The sequence below is a fragment of the Dendrobates tinctorius genome, unplaced genomic scaffold, assembly GCF_039654945.1.
Source record: "Dendrobates tinctorius isolate UK_male_01 unplaced genomic scaffold, ASM3965494v1 ptg000572l, whole genome shotgun sequence".
In the NCBI taxonomy this organism is placed as follows: Eukaryota; Metazoa; Chordata; class Amphibia; order Anura; family Dendrobatidae; genus Dendrobates; species Dendrobates tinctorius.
The window spans coordinates 88,191-107,638 of NW_027362230.1; positions in this window are offsets into that span (position 1 = coordinate 88,191).

Below are 19,448 nucleotides of genomic sequence, written 5' to 3' on the forward strand. Positions count from 1 at the left end.
TCAAACAATTCCTTTTCTTCCAGAACACCATTTTCTCCAAAGACTCTTCTGTCCACAGCTATGTGTGGTGACAGATGCCCCTCACAAGCAAATGTGATGGCAAGAGTGATTGCCCCTCATTGCCTAATCCGACTCCCTAATAGCAGCAGGGGTGTGAAGCCCCATTTGTAGTTGAGACGATCTCCTCAGGCCAAGGAGCTGTCTCAGGTACAAGCAGTGCTGGAGTCTCTTAGAATCGCGGGATTAACAGCAAACCCAAAGAAATGCGCGATAGCTCTCACAGAGGCCCGGTACTTAGGATATGTGATCGGCCGCGGGGTTATCAAGCCCCAAGTGAACAAGATTGAGGCCATTCAAAACTGGCCCAAGCCCTTAAGTACCAAACAAGTGAGGGCCTTACTTGGCATCACTGGGTACTACCGCCGATTTATACCCAATTTTGCTGGGAAAGCAGCACCCCTAACGGACGTGTTAAAAGGGAAGAAGACGGTAATGGTCCAGTGGAATCCTCAAGCGGAGGAAACGTTCCAATCTCTGAAGTCGGCGTTGTGTTAACAGCCGGTTCTCATCAGCCCCGACTTTAAGAAAACCTTTATTGTTCAAACCGATGCCTCAGAGGTAGGCCTAGGAGCGGTGCTGTCACAAAAAGTGAATGGGGATGAGCATCCAGTCACCTATTTGAGCCGTAAACTGACCCCGGCAGAGAAAAATTATAGCGTAGTGGAGAAGGAGTTCTTGGCGATCAAATGGGCCTTGGAGTTCCTACGCTACTATTTGCTCGAGCGTCATTTTCAGTTGGTAACGAACCATTCACGCCTCGTCTGGATGAGAAATGCAAAAGAGAGGAATTCCCAAATGGTTCCTGTCCCTACAAAACTTCAGTTTCTCAGTGGAACATCGGGCGGGAAAATCACTGGGAAATGCAGATGTCCTGTCACGGGCCCCCTGTATGGTGACAAATGTTCGACCCCACAAGTTTGAACAGAGGGGGGTATGTGAGGCAGTGGCCGGTGTCATATGTGAGGGTCGCTATGTGTCCCCCCAGATTGCGCTCAGAAGCGTGTTAGATCTGCTGGAGTGCCTTGTAGTCACAGCAGTGTGCCTGTGACTCACAAGGCAGAATAACAGTAAAGTTTTAACCTAGTCTAGTTATTTGACCAAGTAGCTTGTTTAGGAAAACCCTGTATGGGCTTTTATTTTTTAAAGAGACTGCAGGAAGGTAGTGTGGTCCGTTCCTTTTCCTCCAGCCCAGATCTTATAAGTGGCCAATAGCCACAGATTGGAGGAAGGAAAAAGTAATTCTGAAGGAAGAGTTTTGGGTGTGTCAGTTTTGCTCTGGAAGAGAGACAGAGCAGTTGGTCTGCAGAGCACTCCCTGTGTGAGGCAACACAGGGCCAAGCAGAGCCAAAAGGTCTGGCACCCCTGCATACCCGGCAGTGCGGTCACTCACGGCAACTGTTCCAGACTGTTTTGTGTTTTTCCCGGCTGCGATCCGGAGGATACAGCGTGCTGTGCACTGTGTGCGTTTTGGACATTTAACACGTTTGTTTTGAACTTACTTGGGTCTCTGCCTCATCACTGCACAGCGTGGACACCGCTGCACCACTACAGGTGTTATAAAGTATTCTAATTTACTGAGATAATGACTTTTGGGTTTTCATTGGCTGTAAGCCATAATCATTAACATTAACAGAAATAAACATGTGAAATAGATCACTCTGTCTGTAATGACTATATAATATAGTAGTTTCATCTTTTGTATTGAAGAACTGAAATAAACTAACTTTTTGATGATATTATAATTTTGTGAGAAGCATTTATAGGAACTGGCGGTCGGTGCAGCAGTCTTGGTCTTTCCAATACAGCTTCCACCAGTGTTGTGCCTGCCCAGCACAACCATCTCAGGTGAGCAGTACTATTCTCACTTAGGTCTCCTAACCAGTACTGGTTCACACAGGAAGTGCCTTTGTTCTTGTCGCTTCTAGAAATAATACTGTGCCCAGGAATAAGTAATACTCTACACTATGCCACCACAAATAATACTGTACACTGTGCCCCTACAAAGAATTAATACTGTAATTTAGAAATAAGTAATATAGTACACTACAGTGCCTTTCGAAAGTATTCGGCCACCTGGAACTTTTCAACCTTTTCCCACATATCATGCTTCAAACATAAAGATACCAAATGTAAATTTTTGGTGAAGAATCAACAACAAGTGGGACACAATTGTGAAGTTGAACAAAATTTATTGGTTATTTTAAATTTTTGTGGAAATACAAAAACTGAAAAGTGGGGCGTGCAATATTTTTCGGCCCCTTTAACTTAATACTTTGTTGCGCCGCCTTTTGCTGCGATTACAGCTGCAAGTCGCTTGGGGTATGTCTCTATCAGTTTTGTACATCGAGAGACTGAAATTCTTGCCCATTCTTCCCTGGCAAACAAATCGAGCTCAGTGAGGTTTGATGGAGATCGTTTGTGAACAGCAGTTTTCAGCTCTTTCCACAGATTCAGGTCTGGACTTTGACTTGGCCATTCTAACACATGGATACGTTTATTTGTGAACCATTCCATTGTAGATTTTGCTTTATGTTTGGGATCATTGTCATGTTGGAAGACAAATCTCCGTCCCAGTCTCAGGTCTTTTGCAGACTCCAACATGAGATCCTGTATTTGGCTCCGTCCATCTTCCCATCAATTTTAACCATCTTCCCTGTCCCTGCTGAAGAAAAGCAGGCCCAAACCATGATGCTGCCACCAACGTGTTTGACAGTGGGGATGGTGTGTTCAGGGTGATGAGCTGTGTTGCCTTTACGCCAAACATATTGTTTGGCATTGTTGCCAAAAAGTTCGATTTTGGTTTCATCTGACCAGAGCACCTTCTTCCACATGTTTGGTGTGTCTCCCAGGTGGCTTGCAAACTTTAAACAACACTTTTTATGGATATGTTTGAGAAATGGCTTTCTTCTTTCCACTCTTCCATAAAGGCCAGATTTGTGCAGTGTACGACTGATTGTTGTCCTATGGACAGACTGTCCCACCTCAGCTGTAGATCTCTGCAGTTCATCCAGAGTGATCATGGGCCTCTTGGCTGCACCTCTGATCAGTCTTCTCCTTGTTTGAGATGAAAGTTCAAAGGGACGGGACGGCCGGGTCTTGGTGTCAGGATCCTATCAGCGCCGGCGTGCAGCCTCCGCTGAGCAGGGACTCACCCGCACTGTAGGGGGACCCGGGGTCAGGTACAGCCAGAAAGTATAGATACACAGGACCTGTGGACGCTGAAGTTTAGCAAGCAGTCACAGGACCTACGATCATGTGACTGCAAGGGGGCCGGGCTTAGCGTCCTGCTTTCAGAGATGGCAGGACACTATACAGAAATACTCAGAGTCAGGCAAAACGGAGGTCATACACAGAGATATCAGTATAATACCAGGGATGAGACAGAACGGATAGTCAGGGCCAAGCAGAAGTCAAAACCAAACAGACATAGAAGGTACCAAGCAGAATCCAAAGCAATATCCGGAGAACAGACAGAGTCGTACACAGAGAATCAAGCAACCAGAACACAGCACAAACACACTCAGGGGTCACCACACAATGCCAAGGGCGAAAGTATAACTGACGGGGATGGGAGTGTCCTGAGGATATAAGAAGCCTCTCCCAGAACCAGGGAGAGGCCACAATCATAGCCCCAGGTGTGCAGGTAAGCCTGCACTGGGATCACAACCTTTAACCCCAGAAATGCCAGTCATCAGCACTGGTTCCAGACATTAACCCCATGTGTGCGAGTCAAACCCGCACTGAGATCATGACAGTACCCCCCTCTCAACGGGGGGTCTCTGGACCCCGAGGCTTGCCCGGGTACTTAGCATGGAAAGCCCACACCAGGCGATCAGCATGCATCAACCGTGCCGGTACCCAGGACCTGTCCACAATGAACTTCTGGGGTGAGTTTGCTGCACTGAAAATAAAGGCACCGAATAATATTGCACGCTCCACTTTTCAGTTTTTGAATTTCCACAAAAATTTAAAATAACCAATAAATTTTGTTCAACTTCACAATTGTGTCCCACTTGTTGATTCTTCACCAAAAATTTACATTTGATATCTTTATGTTTGAAGCATGATATGTGAGAAAAGGTTGAAATGTTCCAGGGGGCCGAATACTTTCGCAAGGCACTGTATGTCCCCACAAATAAATAGTCCTGTACACTATGACCCCACCCCAGAAATAAGTAATACTGTACACTGTTCCCCTTGTGATAAAACACTCCGGGATCGCCTTTGCTGGGGTCAAAGGTCACGTGCGTTCAGCATGAAACTCAGGCGCAGTGCTGGGATTCGGGTGTAACTGACCCTGGGTCAGGTTTATTAACGGTGAAAGCAATGCAAAAGGAAATAAAACATAAAACAAATCCTTGCCTGTCCGGCACTAACTAAACAATGGACAACCTAACTACCAACTGGCGGGCTTCTCCCGTCCAGCCAAACCACAGTTGCAGTGGGCACTGCTGCCACTCACATGTGTCTCTCACACAGACAGGCTCTCTGTGTTCCCAGGCTGAGAGACTCACACAACCACCTGGCATCCTTTTATATCCACCTCCCATTATCCATTAGTAAGCAGGTGCGATACTGACCAGACTAGGCCACATAGGAAAGGAATCTGGGCGAGATATACCTGCCCTCAAAAACTATTCCCACATGATTCTCACATATCCCCCCCCTCTGCTCAGACCACTCCGGTCGAGCAATGACACCCGCCAAACAGTGCACTCGGGACAGGGCATCTGTATTCCCCATCTGTACCCCTGGGCGGTGCTCCACCGTAAAAGTGTAGGCCTGCAGGGCAAGGAACCACCGGGTCACCCGGCTATTCCGTTCCTTGTTCAAGTGCATCCACTTGAGAGGGGCATGGTCAGTGATCAGCCTGAACTTTCGGCCCACCAGGTAATATTTGAGGGCCTCTAGAGCCCACTTAATGGCGAGGCACTCTTTTTCTACGACTGCATACCTTTGCTCGTGTTTATTCAGCTTCCTGCTGAGATAGAGGACTGGGTGTTCCACTCCGTCCCTCACTTGTGAGAGTACGGCCCCGATACCGGTATCAGAGGCATCCGTTTGTACCACAAACTCGCTGCGGAAGTCCGGAGTCACCAGTACGGGCTGAGAGCAAAGTGCCCGTTTTAGGCTATGGAAGGCTTCTTCAGCCGCTAAACTCCATTTAATCATGACGGAGTCTTTCCCTTTTGTAAGATCCGTCAGGGGGGTAGCGATGGCTGCAAAATTGGGTATGAACCGGCGATAATAACCAGCGATCCCCAGGAAGGCTTGCACCTGCTTCTTGTTGACAGGTTGTGGCCAGTCCTGAACCGCCTGAATCTTATCAACCTGGGGTTTAACAACACCCCTCCCAATTACATACCCCAAATACCGGGCTTCTTCTAGCCCGATGTGACATTTCTTGGGGTTCGCGGTTAGACCTGCCTCCCACAGGTCGTCAATCACAGCTTGTACTTTCTGGAGATGAGTCTCCCAGTCCAAGCTGTAAATGACAATGTCGTCCAAATAGGCCGAAGCGTACTGCCTATGTGGCCTCAGGACTCGATCCATCAGTCTCTGGAAGGTCGCCGGTGCTCCGTGCAGACCAAACGGCATATACACATACTGAAATAGACCTTCTGGGGTAGCAAATGCTGTCTTTTCTCTGGCAGCCTCCACCAGAGGGATCTGCCAATACCCCTTTGTTAGGTCTAGGGTCGTAATATACCGGGCTTTTCCTAACCGATCTATCAACTCGTCGACCCGGGGCATGGGGTAGGCATCAAATTTTGAGACCGCATTCAGTTTCCTGAAGTCATTGCAGAACCGGATGGTGCCGTCCGGTTTAGGAATTAGCACAATCGGGCTGGACCAAGCACTGTGCGATTCCTCAATGACACCTAACTCTAACATTGCCTTCACTTCTCGGGAAACGGCTTCACGGCGCGCTTCCGGGATTCGGTAGGGCTTTACGTGAACTGTGACACCAGGTTCCGTTACGATGTCATGTTTTATTAGCGTAGTCTGCCCGGGTTTTTCTGAGAAAAACTTTTGGTTGTGAAGTAGAAACTGCCTGACCTCAGTCTTTTGCCGCTCCGAGAGAGTCTCTGCAACCCGTACCTCCGGTACGGTATGCGAGCAGACAGGACGGTCCAGCTCCGCTGACAAGGCAGACCGATCCTTCCAGGGCTTTATCAGATTTACATGATAAATCTGTTCAGGTTTCCGTTTACCTGCCTGGTATACTTTGTAGTTTACTTCACCAACTCTTTCCTTGATCTCAAAGGGGCCCTGCCACCTTGCCAGGAACTTACTGTCCACCGTGGGGACCAGGATCAACACCCTATCTCCGGGTGAAAACGTACGGATCTTGGCGCCCCTATCATAGATTCTTTTTTGGGCTCCTTGAGCCTGTATCATGTGTTCTTTGACGATAGGCATAACAGCCGCAATACGGTCCTGCATTTGTGTGACGTGATCTATCACTGTTTTAAACGGAGTGACCTGACCCTCCCAGGTTTCTTTTGCAACGTCTAACAGTCCGCGAGGACGTCGGGCGTACAATAACTCGAAAGGCGAGAACCCCGTGGAAGACTGGGGTACTTCCCTGATGGCAAAAAGCAAATACGGAAGTAAATAGTCCCAGTTCTTCCCATCCTTGTCTATCACCTTTCTCAGCATCTGCTTCAGAGTTTTATTGAACCGTTCGACCAACCCGTCTGTTTGAGGGTGATACACGGATGTGCGTAACGGTTCGATTTGTAACAACCGGCAGAGCTCCTTCATTACCCTGGACATAAAGGGGGTCCCCTGGTCGGTGAGTATCTGTTTCGGTATACCGACCCGACTAAACACATGCACCAGTTCCTTGGCAATCGTCTTGATGGCCGTGTTACGCAAAGGGATGGCCTCTGGGTAACGAGTGGCATAATCCAAGATGACCAGGATATGTTGGTGTCCACGTGCAGACCGTGGAAGGGGTCCAACTAAATCCATCCCAATCCTCTCAAACGGGACTTCAATAATAGGTAGGGGTACCAAAGGGCTACAGAACCGGGGCTTAGGTGCAGAGGCTTGGCAGTCAGGACAAGACTCACAATATACATGAATATCGTGATGCATGCCTGGCCAAACAAAACAGTGTAATATCCTTTCGGTGGTTTTCTGGACTCCCAGGTGACCTCCCATCACATGCCGGTGGGCCAGGTCCAGCACCTGCCGCCGGTAGGGTTTTGGCACGACTAATAGTTGCACCGTATCTTCCCCCTTTTTCTCTATCTGATAGAGTAAATCATTCTCCAGAACCATGTAAGGATATGCCAGCCTAGAGCCAGGTTCTACGGGTACCCCATTTATCACTTTTACATTTGTCCTAGCCTGAGAAAGGGTAGGATCCTTTATTTGCTCGCTTTGGAAGTCATCTTTCTGAACTTCTAAATCCGGCAAACGGGGAGGTGGACGGCTGTCGGCCTCCTCCTCTTCCCCGGTCTCCTCCGGATCACCCGCCATGACTGAAAACGGGAACTGTAGGTCATTTCCAGCAGACTCTTCCCCCAAGTCTTCCGGGGAGACCTCTTCCCGGGGTTCGGGACCCACACGTGCCCTGGGAGAAGAATCATGTACCCTATTACCCGAGGGCATCAACTGATTCTCCCACAATTGCCAGAAGTGGGGAAAATCCCGGCCCAGGATAACATCATGCAATAACGCCGGGACGAGTCCCACTTTATGTTGCACAGACCCATAGGAAGTTGTAATGCATATGACCGTGGTGAGGTACGAACAGGTGTCTCCATGCACACACGTTACAGAAAATTTGTCTGATGGTCCAGTCGGGGCTGACACCAGACTGGCCTTCACCAGAGTCACCACACTTCCCGAGTCTAACAATGCCACCACATTTTTGCCATCAACAGTTAAATCACACAAGTGTTTTTCCACATCCTTTTGACCGGCATTCACACTCACTACCCGTGCAACCATAGACATGCGGTTTTTAGAGTCTGTGACGTCGCACTGCATGGGTTCAGTAGTGACCGGACAGTTCGCGGCAATATGTCCCATCTCTTGGCAGCGGAAACACCTAACGGGCCCCTTGCTTAGACCATAGTTCGTTACTCTCGGCCTCGCAGTGCGGGCAGTCCCGTTTTCCTCCCCCACTGTCTTAGGGATTTTTCCATCTCCCCTACTCCCTGGAACAGTCTTACCGGTTCCACGTGGAGATGATGAAGAACGAGGTGGGGTAGCGTCGTCTCGGAGTCCTTCCGCCACGGAGTAACGTTCAACCAGATCCACCAGTTGATCTGCCGTCGTAGGATTTCCATGGCTTACCCACTTCCTCAGGGCTGGCGGTAGAGCTCTCTGGTACTTGTCCATGACGACTCTCTGAACTATCTCTGGCGCTGTCAACACCTCGGGTTGTAGCCACTTCTTCGTCACGTGGATCAGGTCGAACATCTGTGACCGCGGTGGTTTATCCGCCTGATAAGTCCATTGATGCACTCTCTGTGCACGGACAGCGGTCGTCACTCCCAGCCGGGCCAAGATCTCGGCTTTCAGTTTGTCAAAGTCCTGCGCAGCTTCAGGCTCTAAGTCATAATAAGCCTTTTGGGCCTCACCGGAAAGAAACGGGGCAATCAGGCCGGCCCATCGTGCCTTCGGCCATTTTTCTCGTACCGTCGTCCGTTCAAACGTGGTCAGGTATGCCTCGACATCATCTTCGGTCATCATCTTCTGCCAGTACCGACTCACGTGAATCACTCTCGACTCAGCTTCCAGGTTAAGCTCAGGTAAGCTTGCCAAGCACTGCGCCACCTGCTGGAGAAGCGATCGATCGGTAACTGTCATGTCCACCAACTCCTTCAGCTGGGCCATCATCACCCGATTAGCTTCTTGCTGGACGGCGGTGGACTGTACCAGCGCTTTCACCACATCCTCCATGCTCATGCTTGCAACGTGATGCCCGCGTTCTCCACCACAATGTGATAAAACACTCCGGGATCGCCTTTGCTGGGGTCAAAGGTCACGTGCGTTCAGCATGAAACTCAGGCGCAGAGCTGGGATTCGGGTGTAACTGACCCTGGGTCAGGTTTATTAACGGTGAAAGCAATGCAAAAGGAAACAAAACATAAAACAAATCCTTGCCTGTCCGGCACTAACTAAACAATGGACAACCTAACTACCAACTGGCGGGCTTCTCCCGTCCAGCCAAACCACAGTTGCAGTAGGCACTGCTTCCACTCACGTGTGTCTCTCACACAGACAGGCTCTCTGTGTTCCCAGGCTGAGAGACTCACACAACCACCTGGCATCCTTTTATATCCACCTCCCATTATCCATTAGTAAGCAGGTGCGATACTGACCAGACTAGGCCACATAGGAAAGGAATCTGGGCGAGATATACCTGCCCTCATCCACTATTCCCACATGATTCTCACACCCTGGAAATATATAATACTGTTCGCTGTGCCCTAAAAAATAAGTAATACTGCATCCCTGGAAATATGCAATACTGTGCCACCCAAAATAAGGAATATTGACATGGTCTCCATCAAGCTGATAAGAGCAGTGATCACCGCCAAATTTCTTCTGGATCGTTGAGAGAAGTTGCTCTTTGAGGAGGTTTAGATGCCATTCTATATCCATGGCAGTGATCACAAGCAAAATTGTGAGTGAACGCCTCCCTTGGTAGTATATCAAAGGACCTTGACAACAATTCTGATTTGGATACAGATTAAAAACTAAACCTTTAATATATAGTCTCAAATATAGGACAAATACATCCACACAAACACTAAACACACAACCGTGTCAATTACTAAGACCTACAATGGGGCCCTGATATCACAAACTGCCTGACAACGGAGGTTGGCACCCTAAACATGATCGAGATTGGCGCCCCCGTTCCTCGGCGGCTGTACCCTACAACTCCTATATAGCCCTGAGTATGTGCCACAATTAATCACTCATTTACTCAGAAAAGGAGTGTATAGGGGTTGCCCAAAAGATTATAATAGGTAGGCAACAATAGAAAAAGTGCAAAAATCATGCAAAAGACAGGACATAAAGTGACATGTGCAGATTAAAGTGCCTAACTTTCTGTTCCCTGTACTGAACACCTTCCTGCCTGCGGAGGTTGGCACTCTACTGGTCAGCGGAATGGCGCCCCCGCTCAACGAAGACTTACCCTAAAATGGCCCTATAATGGCTTAACAAAGAAGTTAACAGGGTATTAGCAATAATGATTCTAGAAGACAGATCTGTACAAATATTCAATAATAGACAATATATATGCACAGTTTGTTGATAACAAAAGGAAAGGTACTCATATTTAGATGGCAGGCGAAACCTCAACGCGTTTCTCCTAACAGGATCATCAGGAGGTAGATGGTTAGATGCTGTGCCTCCCTTGAATGAAAAGCCCCCACATATATAAGGTCCCGGCATGCTTTAGGCTATGTGCCCACGTAGCGTTTTTCAAGTGTTTTTTTTCCTGAGCAGAAGCGCATGCCCTTGCCAGGGAAAACGCATGCACTTTTTGACACGCGTTTTTGACGCGATTGTCAAGCGTTTTGACATGCATTTTCCTATGTGTTTTTGCAATGATAGTGTATGTATGCGGAATCGCATGCGATTCCGCACAATTAATGAACATGCTGCGAAAAAAAAGGCATCATTAGCACAACATGTGCGTTTTCCATTCTATTACATTAGATGCTTTTCTTAAGCGTTTCCGCAGCAGAAAAGCTTGTCTAAAAGCGCTGCGGAAGCGCTTAAAAAACACAACGTGGGCACACAGCCTTACTGTTAGTAAGACGTTTGATGGAATCCGCATGCAGAATGTACAAAATATAAACGACTTTTCTTTTTTACCAAAATAATGACGTTCACTTTCTTTATACGGCTGTAATTACTACAAATAGAATTCACATTGTCTGCTACGGTGACATTTATATATCATCCCCCCTAAGAAAAAAATATTTGAATAAGAAATGTGTTGGCAGAATTTCCTCTTCATGTTTCCACCACCAGGTCTGGCCAGGAGGGAGCCTCGGTAATCTCCTCTGTCCGATGCAAATTATTCTAATCGTCCATTACCGGATTGTGCGACTGCAGCCTCGCTCATTGGGAAACCGTGCGTCTGCTGCTAACACAATGTTACTTTCTGCAGAGATAAGAGAACTGAAGTTTGGAATTTTGTTATTACAGTGGAATTATACAGATGGAAATGCCAGACATTGCACATGACACACGCTTATGCTTCCTGTAGGACATCGCACTCCATCAGATCACTTCCATTTAATTGTTGATTAACCAAAAAGCTGCAGGGAAATTATAATATCATGAAAAAACCTCCAGCGATTTAAGGTCAGATTTGGCTTAATTGAGCCTAAAAATAACATCTGCCCTGTCACAAGGGACTAGAAAATTATCATCATGGATGATTATGACAATTATTGCTATAAATGTTGGAAATCGTTATGAGATTCAAAGAAACAATTTCTTAATTTATGATGATTGAGTCATTGATATGTGTTCCAGTTTGATACATGGATCCACTGTGTACCTACAGATTTGTGTAATCTACGTTAGCAACAGCGAACATGAAAATAGACAGACACCAGTCCACAATTCAAAGACAATAAACATAGATTATTAAAATTGGCATTTCATATGACAGTCTTAACCCCTTCACCACCTTGGGTTTTTCCGTTTTTGAGTTTCCGTTTTACGCACCCCTTCATCCCAGAGCCATAACTTTTTTTTAATTTTCAATCAATATGGCCATGTGTGGGCTTGTTTTTTGCTGGACGACTTGTACATTTGAACTACACTATTTGTTTTGCCATTTAGCGTACTGGAAAAAGGGAAAAGACTTCAAAGTGCAGTGAAAGTGCAATTTCACAATTGTTTTTTGTTTTGCTATTTTACCATGTTCACTAAATGCTAAAACTGACCTGCCATTATGATTCTCCAGGTCATTACGAGTTCATAGACACCAAACATGTCTAGATTCTTTTTTATTTAAATGGTGAAAAAAAATCCAAGGTTTCTTTAAAAAAAAAATTCGCCATTCTCCAAGAACCGTAGCGTTTTTATTTTTCATGATCTGGGGCTGAGTCAGGGCTTATTTTTTGTGTGCTGAGCTGATGTTCTATTGATACCATTTTTGTATAGATACGATCTTTTGATTGCCTGTTATTGCATTTTAATGCAATGTTACAGTGACAAAACCCTAATTCTGGCGTTTTTACTTTTTTTTTCATTTTGCCATTTACCGATTGGATTAATTATTTTTACATATTGATAAATCGGGCGATTCTGAAAGCGGCAATAACAAATATGTGTATTTTTTTTTCTTTCTTGTTTTATTTTGAATGTGGCAAATGGGGGGTGATTTTAACTTTTTTGTTTTTTACATTTTTTCAATATTTTTAAAACATTTTTTCTTTACTTTTTACTTGCTTCAATAGTCTCCATGGGAGACTAAAAGCTGTGATCTTCTGATCACTTATGCTACACATAACGGGGCTTCTGCCCTGCTCTATGTAGCTAAAATGCTCACTTGTTATGAGCGCCGACGGCTGGGTGACGCTCATAGCAATCCGGCAATCACAACCACAGGGGTCTGCTGCAGACCCTGGGTTGTCGTGCCAACCCATTGGTGACCTGTGGTCATGTGACACGGGCGCCGATGGGCAGGATTAGCACACGTTTCTGGTGCGAATGTGTTAAATGCTGCTGTCAGAGATGAACAGCGGCATTTAGCTTGTTGACAGCCGAGGGTGGATGGTGATTCCACCCACAGCTGTTAAGGGGAACATGTCAGCTGTTCAAATCAGCTGACATGTGCCAGAAAAGTTGCAGGCTCACGGCCAGAGCCCACACAAAACGGGGAGCCCACCTTAGACGTAACTATACGTCTAAGGTGGAAAAAGGGTTAAAGGGATTTTCCCACAAACAAAAGTTCATTTTAATCAATATATCTTGTTATAATTCTAATTAACACAATTGGATGTGGTTAAATAAAATGTTCCTGTGCTGAGATAATCTTATAAATGTGCCCCTGCTGTGTACTGTGTAATGGCTGTGTCTGACTGTGCAGGAACATGGTCTGATCATACCACAGCTCCTGGGCAGGGGAGGCAGCATAGGAGTATACTAATATTACAGCACAGGACCACAACTGATTTGACTCCATGGGTGTTTTCCAGAAACAAGCAGCAGTGAATGTTACTGAGTAAATTACAAACTGCCGTTGTAATGACCAGTACATTATGCCTAGCTCATGCTTCTTGAGACACGCACCTGTTAATTAGGCGTGCTCTCATCACTACATAACTGCAATCAGGCTGCTAAAAGTGAAAGTCCATAAGTGGGACAAAGTAAAATGAAAATTATAAAAATCAGAAAATAATTAAAATAAATAATACAAAAATAACATATATATTCTGTGTGTGTGTGTGTATATATATATATATATATATATATATATATATATATATATATATATATATATATATATATATATATATATAATATATTTATACACACCGTATATGCTTGAGTATAAGCCGACCCGAGTATAAGCCGAGGAACCTAATTTTACCTAAAAAAACCTTGAGTATAAGCCGTGCATGCATTGTCCCCTCATCCCAATCCTGGTATGCACGGCCTCCTCGTCCCTGTCCTGGTGTGAACGGGCTCCTCATCCCTATACTTGTATGCATGGCTCCTCATCCCTATCCTTGTATACATGGCTCCATTCCTATCCTTGTATGCATGGCTCCATCCTCCATCCCCATGCTTGTATGCATGGCTCCATCCCCATATTTGTATGCATGGCTCCATCCCCATCCTTGTATGCATGGCTCCATCCCCATCCTTGTATGCATGGCTCCATCCCCATCCTTGTATGCATGGCTCCATCCCTATCCTTGCATGCATGGCTCCATCCCCATCCTTGTATGCATGGCTCCATCCCCATCCTTGTATGCATGGCTCCATCCCCATCCTTGTATGCATGGCTCCATCCCCATCCTTGTATGCATGGCTCCATCCCCATCCTTGTATGCATGGCTCCATCCCCATCCTTGTATGCATGGCTCCATCCCTATCCTTGTATGCATGAATCCATCCCGGTCCTTGTATGCATGGCTCCTCATCCTTATCCTTGTATGCATGGCCCCATTCTTATCCTGGTATGATTGGCCCCCCCAGAAAAAAACATAAATAAACCATTACTCTTACCTTCCTGCGCTCCCTCGCAGCGTGTTGTTGCGGTGCCAGCAGCTGCTTTGCTTTATGCTTAAACACAAACCGAGAGCACAGAATGACAATTGTGCAGAAATATCCTGCAGTAAAACATATAACAGTAGTCAGCAAGTGCTGATTAAAAGATAACAAATACAGGGTATTTAGTCAATACATTTTTTTGCAAAAAAATGTATACCAAGCTGCTTCACCGCGTCAAGGTAAGCCTATTGAAGCAGTCCCTATCTAATGTATTTAAAACCTGAACATGTGAACAGTGTCTAAATGAACAGGATGAAGATAGCCCGCTTCCTAGTATGGGCACGTGGTGTAAGCCAGCTCTTTATGTGCATGTCACACAAGAGACTATGAAAATGAGGATGAGTGACCTCATGGAGATCAACATCCAACACTGCGGAGACACCATCACATGTTTCTCAACGCAGTGATTCTAGAGCAATGCCCCCATCCCTTATGGGAAATATGCAAAAACATGTAAATCAATCAGCCGCGGAGACACCATCACATGTTTCTCAACGCAAGCAATGACTAGCCAGGTCTTTCACCGGGAAGGAACAACCACGGGAAGGGCAGTCTCCAATGAAGGAAACCACCTATGCCAAAGGGATGGGGGCATTGCTCTAGAATCACTGCGTTGAGAAACATGTGGTGGTGTCTCCGCAGTGTTGGATGTTGATCTCCATGAGGTCACTCATCCTCATTTTCATAGTCTTTTACTAGGCATTGCTCCTACTAGCCAGTTTCCTTCTCCACACTGATGAGGGGCAATACCCCGAAACAGCTGTCTGTGGATGGATACCATGTTTTGGCATAGGTGATTTCCTTCATTGGAGACTGCCCTTCCCGTGGTTGTTCCTTCCCGGTGAAAGATCTGGCTAGTCATTGCTTGCGTTGAGAAACATGTGATGGTGTCTCCGCGGCTGATTGATTTACATGTTTTTGCATATTTCCCATAAGGGATGGGGGCATTGCTCTAGAATAACTGCGTTGAGAAACATGTGATGGTGTCTCCGCAGTGTTGGATGTTGATCTCCATGAGGTCACTCATCCTCATTTTCATAGTCTTTTACTAGGCATTGCTCCTACTAGCCAGTTTCCTACTCCACACTGATGAGGGGCAATACCCCGAAACAGCTGTCTGTGGATGGATACCATGTTTTGGCATAGGTGGTTTCCTTCATTGGAGACTGCCCTTCCCGTGGTTGTTCCTTCCCGGTGAAAGATCTGGCTAGTCATTGCTTGCGTTGAGAAACATTGATGGTGTCTCCGCGGCTGATTGATTTACATGTCACACAAGAGAGGGGTGGGGTCTCTCAAATCATGCATAGGCATGGAAAAAACTGGATTAAAAACACATGTGACATGCACACATATGAACAAGTCGGTAGGACACTGTTCATACCACCCACTGACTCAAACACAAACAGAGAGCACAGAATGGCAATTGTGCGGAAATATCCTGCAGTAAAACATATAACAGTAGTCAGAAGTGCTGATGAAAAGATGATAACAAATACAGGGTATTTAGTCGATACGTTTTTTTGCAAAAAAATGTATATCAAATGTATATTTGTTTATGCTTATAAGCAGCGCATGGCAGGGACGTCATGCGCTGCTCGGAATGCTAATCTCTCCCCATGCCAGAACTATATTCGTGGAGGTCAGTGAGTATTAAGTAGCACGCACAGTGTCAGCCACTGGGCAGTCACGTGTGCCGCTAATTAAGAGAAATGAATATTCAACTTTCTTAAGTAGCGGCACACGTGACCGCCTGGCAGCTGCAGGAGCCGGCTGCTGTGACTGACACTGTGCGTGTGGCTCCCCTGAGGCTCGGTCGCCACAGAGGTACTGCACCTCCTCCTGAGGTGTGGTGCCCCACCGTCCAGGTGAGTTGTGGGCTCCTGACCACGCTCCAACACCTGCATCCCACACAACACAGTAGTTCAGCAAAGCCACATTGCGGCTCCCTGCTTGGAGTGTAGCAGAGCACCTTTGGTGGTTCCCTGCTTGGAACACGAAACGTGCTGGGAGGCAGGTGGAGTTGAGAATAAATAAAAGAGCGAGAAGGTTTAGGATTACAGGTCAGTCTGTGAGAGGAAGCCACTCAGAGAGGAGTGAGGAAAGAAGATCCCTGAGAGAGAGGGATGGAGGAAGGAGGTGCTGCAGCAGACCTCAGTGACCTGGGTCTGCTGGCACGGGGAAGGAAAGAAGGAGAAAGACATTGAACTGAAACCTGATCTTCCATGAGAAGGAGAGACTAGTACGGAACGAAGGAGTAAAAGGGAACAGAGGACGTGGGTTAGGAGAGAACCCTGCCTAGAAGTTCTAAGCGCAAGGCCGGGGTCCGGTCCCCGAGGTTGTATGGACAGGTTGTATGGACAGTAATGGTTCTGCAGCAGACACCGGTGGAGTAGTGGGCTGTAAATGCACTTCTCCCATCTAAGACTTGGGGGCACAACAGCAACATTGATAGTGATCCGGGATTCAGGAGTAAGGAGTCCCCGAAGCAGGCTACAGCTGTCTGCATACAAGTAGCGTTCTTGGGAACATCTATCAGGAGGCACTCCAGTGTAACTCAGTACTAGGAGATCTTCACACTTAAAGGCGCTATAAGAGGAGACGTTCAGAAAGGTACATGTTGGCGGAGCGTTGGAAGGGAGCACTCCATCTGACCTGGAGGTTGATTGAGCCTCTCGCCCGGAGGACACAGTATGGAGGCAGGCACCTGTGTGTACTACAGACTGTGAGTAAAGCTTTGGAACTACAAGCCCTGGTGTCCTCCATTGATTCTTGCGCCTACACACCCAGCACTGCTACATCCGAGTACCAGCTACTACACTGTCTGCGCCTCTCAGCTACCCCTACATCTACACTGCCCTGGGACTACAGCTCCGCCTGTGGGGAGCTTCACCATCTTGGCTGCAACACACCACCAGTCCCAGAGGATCTGCATGCAGCGTCGGCTTAACATCTCCCTTGCCGAACACCACAGGTGGCGTCACGAACTATTCATCAATTCTATTTCATTGTTCTTTCACCCCCCTTCTGCAATGGAGCCCCATCGCCACGGACCGGGTCACAGCTTCCGTGACAACTCCCATTGAGATCAACGGGCCCGGTACTGAGTACCCCACTGCCCTGGGAGGGCGCTCCATGCGCGCTATTACAGAGAAATGAATATTCATTGCCAGTGCACTTCTCTTTAGCAGCGGGCACAGGAGTTAGGTGCAGCCACCGGCTCCTATCTCTGAGACCCGCTGCTCCGCCGCTGCCCCTCTCCCTCCATGTTCTGCACACCTCACTCGAATATAAGCCGAGATGGGCAGTTTCACCACAAAAAAATGTGATGAAAAGCTCGGATTATACTCGAGTATATATGGTACATATATATATATATATATATATATATATATATATATATATATATTGCACGCATGAATAAATATTTTTATGTTAAAAATATAATAAACAAAAAAGTACACATGTTTGGTATTGCCGCTCGTCGCGACCCACCCCATAAAACTGTAAAAATAGTTAATTCCTGCAGTGAACACCGTCTTAAAAAAAAAAAAATAGGGGGGAAAATATGCTTTTTCATCATATCGACCACCAAAAAGTGGAATAAAACGTAATCAAAAAGACAAATGTAAATATAAATGGTATCTCTCAAAACGCCATCTTGTCTGGCAAAAAACAAGCTGCCATACAGCTCAATTAGTGGAAAAATAAAAGTTAGAACACTCAGAATGCAGGGATTTGTGCGAAGAACAAAAAGTAAGGGAGAAAGAGGACAGCCTTGGTTGGTGCTGATCGAAAAGGGGAAGGATGTAGTGTGTCATTAATTTGATGGATGCCTATTCTGCCTTCAGGCACGCTGACACAATGTGCAATCCAGCATACAGTAGTCCTCTTTCTCCCTTACTTTTTGTTCTTCGCACAGAACCCGTAAAGGCCATTATTCAACAACAGCCAAAGGGATTCAAATTAGAGATATCTCTGTGTGACCCTTACCAATTTAAATACTTTGCTTCCCAACCTACATGCCGCCCTTCAAACTTTTGACACTATGTCAGAATATAAAGTCAATTTGTCGTCCAAAATAAGCAGACTGTTCTCTGTAGTCTAACTTCTTTAGTTGTGAAGAGTATAGAACATGCGCGGTAAAACTACAAGGAATACAAATAACATGCATAAGTATTGGGCAGATGATCACAGCGATCACAATCACAGAAGTGTACATTGAGATGCAAACATTACATAGGAATGCATTAGTTTATGATTACATTTATTGAGAACCGGCAACTAAAGGGTTAATGACATCTGTTGGCTACTAGACAGTAAACAAACCTCTCTGAATCACTGCATTTCAAGAAAGACAGCTTACCAGATATGCTTTAGCCGGGTAGTGACTCAAGTAGAGAAGTTGCAGGAAAAACAAAGGTAACACAAGAGGACAAAATAACATGTGCATCCTATGAGATCCACAGAAGCAAAATGGCCCTTCATCCCAGAATACATTGCTTCCTTCCCACAAAGCACTGCTTTAATCCCATAGTGCATTGCTTCTGTTAAAGTCACAGGCTTTATAATGCTATTGAAGACACTGCTATAAATTCAGCCACCACTAGATGGTGCTATAATTAACCCAGCAATAATAAAACATTCTTTGCCCTATTAAGAGGGCAGAACACTCCCCGCTTGGCATTAGCAGTGATTCCTGCACATTCGACCTGAAGAAGAGGTCACTGAATGGACTTCGAAATGCGTTGTCTCTGTATGTACCATAAATAAAGTACTGATATTGTAACCAATTTTTACAATCCACTGGATTTCCTCTATTTGATGGTTGAAATATAGCAGCGCGGGAATCTGGTGCTTTTTTTCCCTCTTGGGATCTCCTCTTTGACTAATGGAAGCAGACACTGTCTGTCTACACCATCCTGCTGCAGCTTCATTGCATGTGACTAAGCGCATACAGTAGTTGTGGCTTTACACAACTATTGAGTGTGAGTACCCTGCACAATTTCATTTATATTCATTATATCTGCACTGGTAAGGCCCTATGGGCGCGCTTTTGTGGTTTCTTTTATCTTTATAGGCTGTAAGGTGGAGAGGTATTGCTTTCTCCATCT